The following is a 13,307-nucleotide window of genomic DNA, read 5'->3' as shown; positions in this document are numbered from 1 at the left end:
CACTTAAACAAGTAAACAGAAAACGTGTATTTATAAAAACTTAAGTAATATATAAAATAGTATACAAATTGTTAAGTTTGGTTCAAAGTCTAAGAAGAACGAATATATGTACATATACATTTACTTAGAAATAACTTCCCATCATATCTTCAAAAATGTCCTTTATTCAGCATGAAATTCCTTAAAACATGATTTTTTGACAGGCATGCAAAGTGGTATGTTACATTTTTCGCAATAAACTTGAGTCTTCGATTTACATGGCTTGCTACGACATTGACGTTTACTACTTTTATCGCAGAAATTTGGCCAATGATCGAGACAATCATACCTTATATTGGGTGGTGGTAGGTACAGTAACTTGCTTCCCTTTGGTACTTCTTCGGCTTGTTTTTCTGCAGTAGTGGGGCGACCAAATTTTTTCGTTTCCGATATGAGCAGGAGAGTTTCGGCGATTTCTTCCCGAAATCGTGGAAGCTCGACACGCTGACGTTTTTCACGATTGATACGATGGTATAAAACGTAAGCATTCACTATTGCCAAGTCGATAACATGGTGAAATATACGAGATGGCCATTTACGAGTCTTCATGCGAATTTTGTAGTGACCAATTAGACTGTCCATCAAGTCCACTCCGCCCATGTGCCGGTTGTATTCTTTGACAATGTTTGGACAGCTCACATATTCATACTGTTTTCTATTGCGGTTATAGCGACGGGACAATGTGTTTCGGTCGCTCGGATTATTAGAGTTAAATGGCTGCACACCTGCATACGTTGACGCTAAACGAACTGGTTTGCTGTCCTTCCAAACAACAGTAGAAGTATCTACTCCAAATGCGGTGGCAACGAAATCCTCCAAATATCCACGAGGAGCTTTTTTCACCACTAGCTGTTCATCGGCAGATAGTTTACAGTTTTTCACACGGTTGGCTCGAAAAGTTCCAAGCGAATAAATTCCACGGGAAAGAGAAAGATCAGATACAGAAATGTTGTTTGCTGTTTCTTGTAGAAAGGAATCATTTTGATTGGGGACCACAAAATCTGGGTCATTCACGTCGTTGTCACTATCGAAATCATCGCCTTCAATTTCCTCATCACTGTTTTCGCAAAAGTCCATAAAGTCGTTGAACTCCTCATCTGACATCTTCGACAGGTCGTATTTGCGTTTGCGTCCCCACCGCGACATTTTCCTAGTGATAAAAAATATAAATCAGCATAATATGTGAACTTGAAGTTCAAAATAACTGAACTTTTTTTTTTGAACGCACTGCATACGGCCTCCTGTAGACGGTTGCAGCGTGAAGCACACAGTGGCACAATGTACATAAAAAAAAAACTTGGAGAGCACTTTATCTCACTCTACACTTCTCAATCTACTTACGAAATATTTTTTTAACTCAATATTCCAATAGGGCACTTCTTAGGAAGTCTCACAAAAACACCTTCTCAAAAAAATACTTTTTTCGGTTATTTGATCACTTCTTTTAATTCCACTTGCAAAATTTTTGTAATATGAGCACATGCAGCTTTTACGATCAAGGGTAAACTGAAGAATATGAATCGTGTAAGCTGCATGACAAACAAAAAAGCACTTTGTGTTTTTAGTTTATTTTTTTTTTGCTTTTAAGTGTTGCCCGCCTGTAGGCGGTTATATACACTAGAGGGTTAAGAAGAATATTTACAACAAAAACAAAATCCATAGTAAAATAACCTTAACTTATTTTCTGTGCTAACTGTACTGTTTTTGGCGTCAATATTGCGTCTTGCAACTGAAAAAAAATTCTTTCAAGAGTTATCGGCAATTTTGTTTTTCGGCTCAAAATCGATTTTTTTTAATTATATAAGAACATTTTTTTTCTAAATGCTCATAGCTTAGTCTAAAATTAACCGATTTTAATGATTCTGGATTCAAAATGATCGTCATTACTTACACGAACGACTTCATGTAGAAACAATTGCAAAAAAGTAGTTGAACATTTCTTATTTAGCAAAAAAGAAAAAAATTGAAAATTTTCCGAAATTCAATATTTCAAAAAGTGTATTTTTTTTTTTTATAACTTTTTCCAAATCAGGAGGACACCTCAAACTTCAATTGAGCTGAATGCCCAGTAGTTAAAATGAGGTGTTTTTGAGTAATGAATTTTTAAGTAAAAAACCTGTTTCGCACTTTTAGTTTTTTGGAAAATAAAAAATGTTCAACTACTGTTTTGCAATTGTTTCTACATGAAGTCGTTCGTGTAACATCGGTTCATTTTTGACTAAGTTATGAGCATTTAACAAAAAAAAGTCTTATATAATTAAAAAAAATCGATTTTGAGCCGAAAAACAAAATTGCCGATAACTCTTGAAAAAAAGCAAAAGATTTCTTTCCGGCGAACAAAGAAATACGTGTCTCATTAGTTTGACCAGAGACCAACATATTTGAGTTACATCGAAATCGAAGCACATGACCCGAATAGCCCGGTTGAATTGAAATGGAAAGCATCAACTTATTTTAAGGCTACTTTAAGTCTTTTTGAGTGATTATTACATTGCGAGATATCGGAAGTTAATATGAACTTTAATATACCGTGAAGGGTCACTGCACGACTTTAGAAATACCCGAATTTGTGTTTCAACTCTATAAAGAAATGTATATATAATATAATATATACAGTAATATACAGAAAAAGATTGCTGAACATATGTTTTTAATTACCTCTACAGCTCAGTGCATCTTTCTGTTTTTGAAAATAAGGTGGTTGGCCAAGGTAGCTGGGTCTCAAATAAAAGTTTTACAGAAGCTGACAAAAGATGTATATTGAGGAAAATCAAGAATGACCCAACCATAAGTGCACCATCGTAGACTAAAGAAGTTCAGCTGGTACTCGGAAAGTCTTGTAATTCCGAAACTATTAGAATAATTAATTCTGCGTGATGCTGATTTTCACAGCTCGAAATAATCCATTTTTTGCGCAAAATATAAAATACAGAATGTAGTTTATTAATTCATGTTTATTTATGTTAATAAGAATACAAAATTTTGGAATGACGTCATTTTTGCTGATGAAAACAAATTTAATATTTTCGGTTCCGTTGGGAAGAACTTACGAGGAGCTCTAAAGCACAGTGGAAGACGTTTATGGTTGTGTGTCATCAGCATATCAAATATTATATATTGTTATGGATTTGTTACGTTTCTATTCAAATAAAATGTCCCAAACTAGTTCCTCTGAGTTCGATCACTGGATTGTTAAACAAAAAGTCACACATTAATGAAAACACAACTTTCTTGGTTTATTGAATCCTTTTATTGCTTTCCTCTTCGTTTACACGTTCACGCGCTTAACTTAAGACTGTGTTTGTATTTCTGTTTATAATATATGTAAGTATAGTACAAGTGCTCAATAACTATCTTAATTTCTAAATTTGGCAACCCGTTCTGGCGATTTCTCTCTCGCCTTGTTTTGCCTTGTCATCTGGTGTCAAGGCAAATTCATGTTTTTGTTTTAGGATCTCATTCTTTCGGCATTGCCACAATTGCCAGTCGGCGCGCGAAGTTTCGTGTTTGCCGCAATATTGGTTTTTGAATGTACTTTGAATGTAAAATTGAAATTTTTTGAAAATGTAATAAATAATAATAAATATCACACATTTTCTTTCAAATAAATCAACACTCGAAATAAGCTGTGAGCCACTGTAATACTTTGTGTAGAAGTATAGATAAACTATACTTAACTTCAAATTTCCGTAAATACGGCGAGGATAATTTTTTTAAATACGGAATAATAACACTGTGTGACAAAAAAAAAAAAAAATTAAATATACTTTTATGGAGACCTAGCACAACTTGTGGCTATAGAAAAACTAAACAAAATGGTATAGGAGAAATTTCCAATACACCCCCAAAATCTCGTTTTATGGCCATAAAACCGTTTTTCAGTAGGTTCATGTGAAGAATCACTCCTAACTTCGCCAATTTCCATCCGATTTCGAATTTGTTTTTTTAGTTCGAAAGAACAAAAACAAGCCTTTTTGACAGTGTGTTGACAATTTTTCTGAAATGACAACTGACGAGACTGTAGGCGGAAGTATTTGGAATTTTTTTATTTTTTCTCTATTTTTTCAACTTTTACATAATTTTTACGGTATTATCCGATATTGAGGATTTTTTTAGTACACTACTGTTATAGTAAATTTAATTCTGCGTCGAATGAGTTATATTTAACTGTAATTGAATTAAAATTAATAGAGTTGTGTGAGTTCTGACATATTATCACACTTTTTTTTTCAATAGAAATATGAAAAAGCTCCCAAGTGTACCAAAGTTCACACTGTACATTGTTTAACAAAAGAAGTGTGTTATTATAATTTAACCTTAATAAAACGTCGAAGTTTTATTGTTTGTTTCATTGAAATTCAAGAAATATAAATCTAAACGTTGCCAGAAAAGTCGAATTTCTCAATATTCTCCGATGACGTGGCATCATCAGCCTTATCATAAACCAGATGATTGTTATTTTTATAAAACGGATGTAAACGGTCATCATTATAAAGCTCGAAAGCACATAAAGTATGCTGATGTTGCAACTGTTAAGAACCCCATAGTCTTGGACGATATGATTGACTCAACTGCAGGAACTGAAGGAAGTTCAACTCATTGCTGATGATGATCAAACTGATAACAATAAACCTGATGATGAAGAGTACTTTCCGTCTGGTTCTAAGTCTTCAGAACAACACATTGTATCAAATTCAGATTTTCAGAATCTTTCTCGTGATTTACTTCTATCGGGAAGACAATCTGAAACACTCGCTTCTCGATTTAAACAATGGAATTTAGTTGATGACGACTTCGGATGAATGATGATGATCGAATTTCTTACAGAGAAGTATTTAAAACTGATGAAGAGAATGACAAATGTACCGTACCATACTAAACTCCAAGGGGCCGTTTCCAATGCATTTTTAAGTTTGGAACCAGTTCCGTTGTGCTGCACCGTACCGCACCGTACCATACCGTACAATGCTGTACTGCACCATACTCCAATAAATATTATGTGTTTATAATGACACTTGTTATCATTTTCATGCTTCGATGCCTACATACCAAATTAGTAAAAAACAAAATAAAATCTTAAAACTCACACAACTCTATTAATTTTAATTCCATTACAGTCAAATATAGCTCATTCGACGCAAAATTAAATTTACTATAACGGTAGTGTACCAAAAGAAATCCTCAGTCTCGCATAACACCGTAAAAATTATGTCAAAGTTGAAAAAATAGAGAAAAAATAAAAAAATTCCAAATACTTCCGCCTACAGTCTCGTCAGTTGTCATTTCAGAAAAATTGTCAACAAACTGTCAAAAAGGCTTGTTTTTGTTCTTTCGAACTAAAAAAATAAATTCGAAATCGGATGGAAATTGGCGAAGTTAAGAGTGATTCTTCACATCAACCTACTGAAAAACGGTTTTATGGCCATAAAACGAGATTTTGGGGGTGTATTGGAAACTTCTCCTATACCATTTTTCTTAGTTTTACTATACCTACAAGTTGTACTAGGTCTCCATAAAAGTATAAAATCACTGTCGCACAGTGTAATTAAAGTTTTGCAAGTTTCGAAAATTATACAAGATTTTTTATCTTACTTTTTTTATTTTTACAGCTTCTTTGAAAAAGAGTTTGATATGAGCTTTATCGTAGAAATCCATTTTTTTGTAAGGTTCCTTTATTCAAAACCAGCGTTATTTATTTATAACACTATATCTAAAGGAAATAATTTTGTTCAACATATCATTACATTGGCCCTAAATTGTTCGCTTATTACCTATCTTTTAGAGCACTCCACAAAAGAGAAGTCTGACGATAAAAAAACTTGTATTTGGGCCACGCTGTTCTGTAAATGCGTAGACAAAAACTTCTCTTAATACGTGAATGCGCTAGCCTTTTATTATTTTTACAGCCAAAACATTACCCATGTAATCTGACATGTTTTTTCTCTCTTTTTTACAGGTCATCATAATTTAAACTAAATGCAATAGACCGTCAAATGTTTTAACAAAATTTTGCATAAACAGGCAATAGAACTCCAGAACAACCACTCTTAAGTTATGTAACCCAATAGAATGGACAAATAGTTTTAGTTTGAAAAAAAAAAAATTATAAATTGATACCTAATATATTTTGAAAGCGGAAAAAGACAAGCTATGAAGCAACAGCAAAAGTGTGAAAAGTTATAAGAAACCGTGCAAAATTTGGCCTTAAAGCAACTAAATTAAAAATGAAACTAAACTTAAAAAAATATATTTAAATTTAAAAAAACGAAAAACCTAGTATAAAAGTAAACAAATTAAAAAAATCGAGAATTAACATATTTTAAGAGAAGTCGCATATCACGCAAAGTTCTAAATTTAAACGAAACGGCTAATGCGTGGCAACGTTAGTTCAAATTAAAATTTCGTAGCAATTTAAAAAGCAACTAAACGAAATAAATAAATAACTTTGGTAACAAAAAGTACAAAAAGAAATTTTTTGCAACGTCATTAAGCCCTCTCACTGGCACGAGCGCATCTACACTAAAAATAAAAGGAAAATAAATGTAACAAGTAGAATTTTGGATTTTATATATAAAACCTAAAAGTTAAAATTCGAGCAGGAGCAGCAAAAAGCGTACACAGTGTTTTAATTAGAAAAAGTTTCAAACATATTTTCATGTCTAATCATTAAAAAAATTAATAACACCAATAAAATGTTAGCGAAAATATTATGTAACTAAATTTTGGTTAGCTAAGCTAGAGTTTTGAAATCTCCACAGAGACCACAAAAAATTAATAAAGTGTTGTCAGGCCGAAAACTGCTACTTGGAAACAAATAAGTTTTCACATAATGCCAAAGCTTATGCGTAAAACAACTGGAGGTAGGCAATTACGTATATAAACTGTTATTGCGTGAGTTACTCAACTCAGTTTTAATCGCTGGTGAAATATTCAATGCATAAATAACTTAAAAAAACGGAGCCCCTAATGTATTAAAAAACGCATAATCCCCACACAACATTTCCAAAAATACAAATGGAGTAATATAAAAAACCGTGCGAAATGCTTACACTTTCACACAAACAAGCATATCAAGGATAATTAAGCAGACACGCAAGCAATAGAGGCGAATGAAAAATAAATAAAAAAACAACTACACTTATTTCAATAAAGTCGTCACAAATGGCAACAAAACAGCGTACGTATACAAGTACCTCAATGGACAGAGATATAGCATTTATAATAAATGACGTTAAACGGCATTATTTAACAGGTGTAAAGGGTGTTTCTTAGAGGTATAGAATATTTTCAAATAAAAAACAAGATAAAAAATTCATGGCTGATACAGAAGGTTGCGTATATTGGGGTACCGCTAATCGGCACTCAGTGAGTTTGATAAAACCAAGTGCTGGGCTAACGTAATAGTAGGGATTCGTTAATTTGATTTTTTTGAGTATGAGCAACCGCTTTCCCTCTATTTATTCCCTTTGTTTACATTTAGTTCTCCCACACACCTCGTGCAATCGTGTATTCTCTCATTCTTGGGCAAAATCAGTGAAATTACCAATTCTTTGGGTTCCAATAAAGTGATACTATATATGTATATTTATTGTGTAAAGCACACTGTTGGATATTTAACATTTTGGTGTTAACATTTAACAGGTACTATGGCCAAGAGGTGTTGATGTGAAAAGCTAAAAGTGCGAATAGGAGTTGCCAATATGCCGCGAAGTCTGAATTTGTTGGCTATGCCGAAGATATTGATTAACAACCGCATTGTTAGTTTTGCTTTTCCAAACTGGATAAACGTTTGGGTCTGGTGGTGAACGAGGACAAAACGAAATATCTCCTGTCATCAAACAAACAGTGGACGGGAACGCGTGTCGACACCCACATCACTGATTATGTTATGATTAAGATATGATTTCGAGGTTGTAACAGACTTAGTTTATCTAGGAACCTAGGAACCAGAAACCGATAACAATTTCAGCCTTGAAATCCAACGTAGAATCTCTTTTTCCAGCAAGTGCTACTTTGGACTAAGTAGACAATTGAGTAGCAAAGTCCTCTCTCGACGAACAAACTACCACTCTAAAAGGTGCTCATCATGCCCGTCCTAACTTAAGGTGTAGAAGCTTGGACGATGGTTATATCTAATGAGGCCTCTCTTGCAGTATTTGGGGACGGCGGGCATCGTAGGCGATGGAACATTGAGCTTTATAATGGCATAAACTTCATGCAGCGAGCAAAGATCAAGGGGTTTTGTTGGCTAGGTCGTTTCGTCCGAATGAATATAAACACTCCGGCTCTGATTCGATGCGGTACCAGTTGGTGGTAGCAGAGGAAGAGGAAGGCCTCTTCTGCATTGGAAAGAACAGGTGGAGAAGGGTTTGGCATCATTTGGTGTGTCCAACTGGCGCCGGTTAGCACGGGAAAGAACCGACTAGCTTATAAGAATTTTCTCTTATTCACCACCAGGCATTCTTGTTCTGAAGAGGAATTTGCGTGAACGTGTGTGAATTTGTATGTGCCTTTGTGCATGGGTTTCATTCCCAATATGGAAATTGCCCATCATACAAATTTATTTTAAGGCGTATAGCACCCGTACATACTCTGTATGTATTTCTATCACGAAAATGCTGTTCATAGATATCGACTGCAAAAAAAAAAATAAACAAAATCTACCATTTATCTAGTTCAAAAGCTGGTTCTGCCAATTTCATTGCGAAAGGGGTAGCCATATTGCGTTATGTAAAATCTTATCTGTGCTCAACGCTGGTTTAGAGGAGACATGAAACTGTAACTTCATCCAAAATTATTATTAGTATTATCATTGTATTATCTGAGAAGGAGCTCGGCCTAACACCCAAAAAAGGTGTAGATATTATCATTCTTATTATTATTAGCACCGAAACACCGGGCTCGAAACACCAACTGATAGAAAACGTTTGTCAAACCTACGAGTGTATTTCTGCCATGAAAAAATTCTCCATTAAAAAAAACATCTGCCGTTCGGAGGCGGGACAAAATTCTAGGTAATTCGTGGAAAAACATTAAAACGCGCTCCACAAATAAGGCCAAATCCCCAACAAATGGTGTACGCGCTAATTATTATTATGTTATTATCCCACGCCCCTCTCCCTCCCACACACCGCGCGAGGCGGGGTCCATTTTCAACAAGCACGACGGCAGCTTCAGGCTGCAAGTCAAGTTCTATGTACTTCTCTATTTTTTCAGAATATTTCTTGTGTATGTTTGTATCACTTATGGTGCTAATTTCAATGAAGAAGGTGGTTTTATTGGTGTTGTTAATGAGTGTTATATCTGGTATATTGTTAGTTATGGTTTTATCTGTATGTACCAATACCGGCAAGTATAGGACATCCTGTCGTCTGACACGTTCGAATCTTTCAAAACGTATTTTTGACAATAACTTGATTTTTGTGAGAATAACTTGATCCTGAATGGCGATCGAAAATCCTTCAGTTTCAGACAAAAGTTCTCCTTTCTGTAGCCAGGTGTAGCTACTCTTCAGGTCAATATTTTGGTCCCGCATTATATATAAATGTCTGACGTGTAAATCTTTCGGCGCGCAAATGGCTTTTTTTCGTTTATTGCTGTACATGTTATTATATGATCTGTAGTGTGAAGATTTAGTGGGGAGAACTTTCTCTATGTAGATTAGATGTTTGGCTTCCGAAAAATTCTTCAAGATTATTTATATGATTGTTGCATAGGTTGTGAATGTCTATAACGCCAGTTCGTCCTTCTTTTCTCGGGATTGTAATTCGTTGTATACATGACTTCGGATGCAGGTACTATATTTTGTCATTTGTTTTCGAGTTGCTATACCCATCCTATAGCATACATATGAATTTATGGCGTTGGTAAGATTTTTGGAACTCAGATATGTTTTAAGGATTGTTTTGATTCGTTTTTCACATTGTTTTTAATAGTTGTGTGGTTGTTGTTATTGTTGTAGCAGCAATACTAAACCCTGTCAGTGTAGTGTAAATTACTAGTCGTCCTCGTCTAACGGTAGGCCCAGGAAGCTTGCTGTTTCGCCAGGTGCGGCCCAGAGGGGGAGAGGTATTAGATGAGTGGGTCTTATGGGGCACGTGAAAAGGTGGTTAGTGTCGTGCTTGGTGCCTTCATTTAATAGGTGTCTGGGAGGTGGCTCAGGCTTAAGCAGGTGTCTACTTGGGTGAAACCTGCGGTAGCACCGAAGTAGAAATTGTTTGCTGAGCAGTTTGCTGTGCTCCTTTACAGGAAGCATTTGTGCCTCGTTGTGAAGGTGTTGAAGAGGGGATATCGGGAGGCAACCCATCGCTGTCTGAAGCTGTATCCATTGCGAGTCACTAGCTCCAGACGAACAAACGGGCGCAGCGTAGTTTAGAACCAGCCGGCCAATTGCCTTAAGCGGACAGATACCTGTAAACGGCCATATTTCCCTGATTTTCGTAAAAATTATTCAAAATGAAGAAGTCAATATATTTTTTTCAATATTGGCATACAGTTTATTTATACATTAAAATAATATTATTATTATATATTAATATTAATCGGCAGCCAATAGCAAACCTCCGAGTGTATTTCTGCCACGAAAAAGCTCCTCATAAAAATACCTGCCGTTCTGAGTCGGCTTGAAACTGTAGGTCCCTCCATTTGTGGAACAACAACAAGATGCACACTACAAATAGGAGGAGGAGCTCGGCCCAACACCCAAAAAGGGTGTACGCGCCAATTATATATATATATATATATACTAGCAAACCCGGCCCGCTTCGCTGGGCACACTAAAATAGAATAGATATAGTTTAGAACAGAAAAGATATGGTTTTCATATTATTTATTTCTTTATTCTTTATTCAAGCGCTTTGGCATAAACAATATTTTTTGTTTTTCTATTTGTTTTTGAGTAAATATATAATGTTGTTGGCTTCCCAACACGTGAACAGCCAACGTATAGTTGACCATGGGTGAATACTGGTTCTTCTAAATTCATCCCGCATATTTCTAAAGTTTGCCCTTGTGATTTATTGATAGTTATTGCAAATGCTAAACGAATGAGCAGTTGCAAACGCTTGAACTCAAATGGCATTTCAGGCGGAATCATTGGAATTCTTGGTATTAGAACGTCTTCATTCTTGAATTTGCCAATTAAAATAATTGCTTGGATAACATTATTCATCAATCGTTTGACTACTTCATTTTGTTCTTGACGTTCTTCTGATGTCGCGTTATTCCGGGCATTTGTCATGCGCCTATTAATATTTGTCGAACGACCAATATGATTACGTGATTGTCTTGGCATTTGTACTGTAATAAACATGATTGTAATTATGGTATTCTGAGATTTTAAAACATGTTTTTTTTTTCAATTTTGTGGATTATACTTTCGATGCATATGTGTTTAAAAGCCCAAGTCCACATGGTCAGGATTATTTTATTTTGTTGTGATTTTCTTAAATCATCTCTTTTCTTCTGAAAATTGTTGACAATTTGCATGATAAGACTATTAATTTTTTCATCAAAGTTACGCATTTTTCGTGCTCTTCTTTTGCATCCTTTAACAATTTCTTTTGTTTTTTATTTTTTTTTTACCATTTTTTTCACTCATGGTGTATCGTAGCTTATCGCATATGAACCGAAAAACTAAATCCACAAAACATAATTTCATTTGAACATTCGGATTGCACATTAAATTCTCAAATTTCGTAAGAAATTATTCACTGTTCCAAAATCCACTCCGAAAAAATTCACAAAAAATGTTTACACTTTGCACTTACGTCTTCTCCTTATGGCGTCCAAATCAGAAAGAAATATTGACACATTGTAACTCACACTGTCAATTTGACAGTTCAGTTCCATCCCAAGCGTTAAAAAAGTAAGCGACATTATGGCTGGTTCAAAAGTACGCGTTGCCGGTGTTCCGAATTACACCAAACTTTACGAAACCCATTTTCAATACTTACTTAACAATGTGTGTAAGTTTGGTTTAATTCGGTGCAAAGACACGGCGGGTCCACGTTTTGGCATATATTTCGAGACCCTAGTCATCAATAGGTATAAAAATTACCCCGTATTAAAGCACTTATCAACAGCTTTCATTTGATGCCAATATTGTACATACACAACCAAAGGTTACCCGGGTCCACGTTTTGGCCTATTTCTCGAGACCCTGGTATCCGATTCTTAAAATTCAAAACACAAACCTTCTCCACATGTGTCTCTTCAATGTGGCAAAGTTTGGTTAAAATCGGTTGAGCCATTCTCCGTCAAGTTCATCACAACGCGAAAATCGGCTGAATTTTTATATCACTACATATTATAAAACAAAGTCGCTTTTTCTGTTCCTATGTCCCCTTGAACGCTCAAATCTTTAAAACTACGCAACGGATTTTGATGCGGGTTTTTTTTAAAGATAGATTGATTGAAGAGGAAGGTTTATATCAATATAATGTGCAGAAATATATAAAGGGGGCGTGGCAATCGGTCAAAATATGGAAAAAAACATAAATTTTTTATTTTCACGGGCATAAATCATAAACGAATCAACCAAATAAAATGAAACTTTCTTGAAGTTTAACTATGAAATATTTACTTTCGTTCTGCATCAAAAAAAAAAATTGATTTATTTGTTATTTAACCAAAATTGTTTAACCCTTCTACTATGTTTGGGTCAATTTGACCCAATTTTCAGTAATACTCATCGAAATTCGCCTGTTAGTCTAGTCATATTGTATTGATTCTTCTTCTATTTGTTAACTGCAGTAAAAGGAATAGATAAATATGAAAATTAATATAACATCTGTTTTTTATGTTGCTGGAGGATGCCAAATGTAATTTCCTTACACTTATTACGTTGTTGGGTCAATTTGACCCACCTAGTATTTTGAAACAATTTGCCGTTTATTATTACATCACTCGATCAAAAACGCAGACATAGAAAGCTAGTTATCGAAGATCGAGTATATTTTGCACAGCTCTATGTTTATATGTATATTCTCGATAAATTGATAGCCTTTTCGAAAAAGGGGAACTCCCGTTTTATGCACCTGTCATGATCAGTCACTTCCAATTTCAAGAGGCAAAATTCCGCGAAATCAAATTTTATATCAATGTCTTGGCTCATCAAAGCGTGCTATTTCTATGGTCACAGATATAAAATCCTCTTTTGATATTTTCATGCCCTCAAGTATAAAAAACATAGTGGTAGAAATGAGCAACATCAAAGGATTGCAGTTTTTTGGAGACAATTGGAAAATTATAGACCTTATAGAATTGGA

General features: G+C 34.8%; 1 protein-coding gene across 2 annotated transcripts in view; it reads left to right on the top strand.

The window, feature by feature from the left end:
• LOC128869275 (GATA zinc finger domain-containing protein 10-like) overlaps nucleotides 1–13,307 on the top strand; it is a 146,415-nt gene that overhangs the window by 15,174 nt on the left and 117,934 nt on the right. For both annotated transcript variants that reach the window (XM_054111811.1, XM_054111812.1), the window contains exon 2: nucleotides 5,996–7,216. The gene's annotated coding sequence lies outside the window, so the exon portion shown is untranslated. The remainder of the gene's footprint in view (nucleotides 1–5,995; nucleotides 7,217–13,307) is intronic.

The sequence above is a fragment of the Anastrepha ludens genome, chromosome X (genome assembly GCF_028408465.1).
Source record: "Anastrepha ludens isolate Willacy chromosome X, idAnaLude1.1, whole genome shotgun sequence".
NCBI lineage: Eukaryota > Metazoa > Arthropoda > Insecta > Diptera > Tephritidae > Anastrepha > Anastrepha ludens.
Note: the sequence above shows the minus strand (reverse complement) of the source record. Positions and strands in the feature narration are given on the sequence as shown.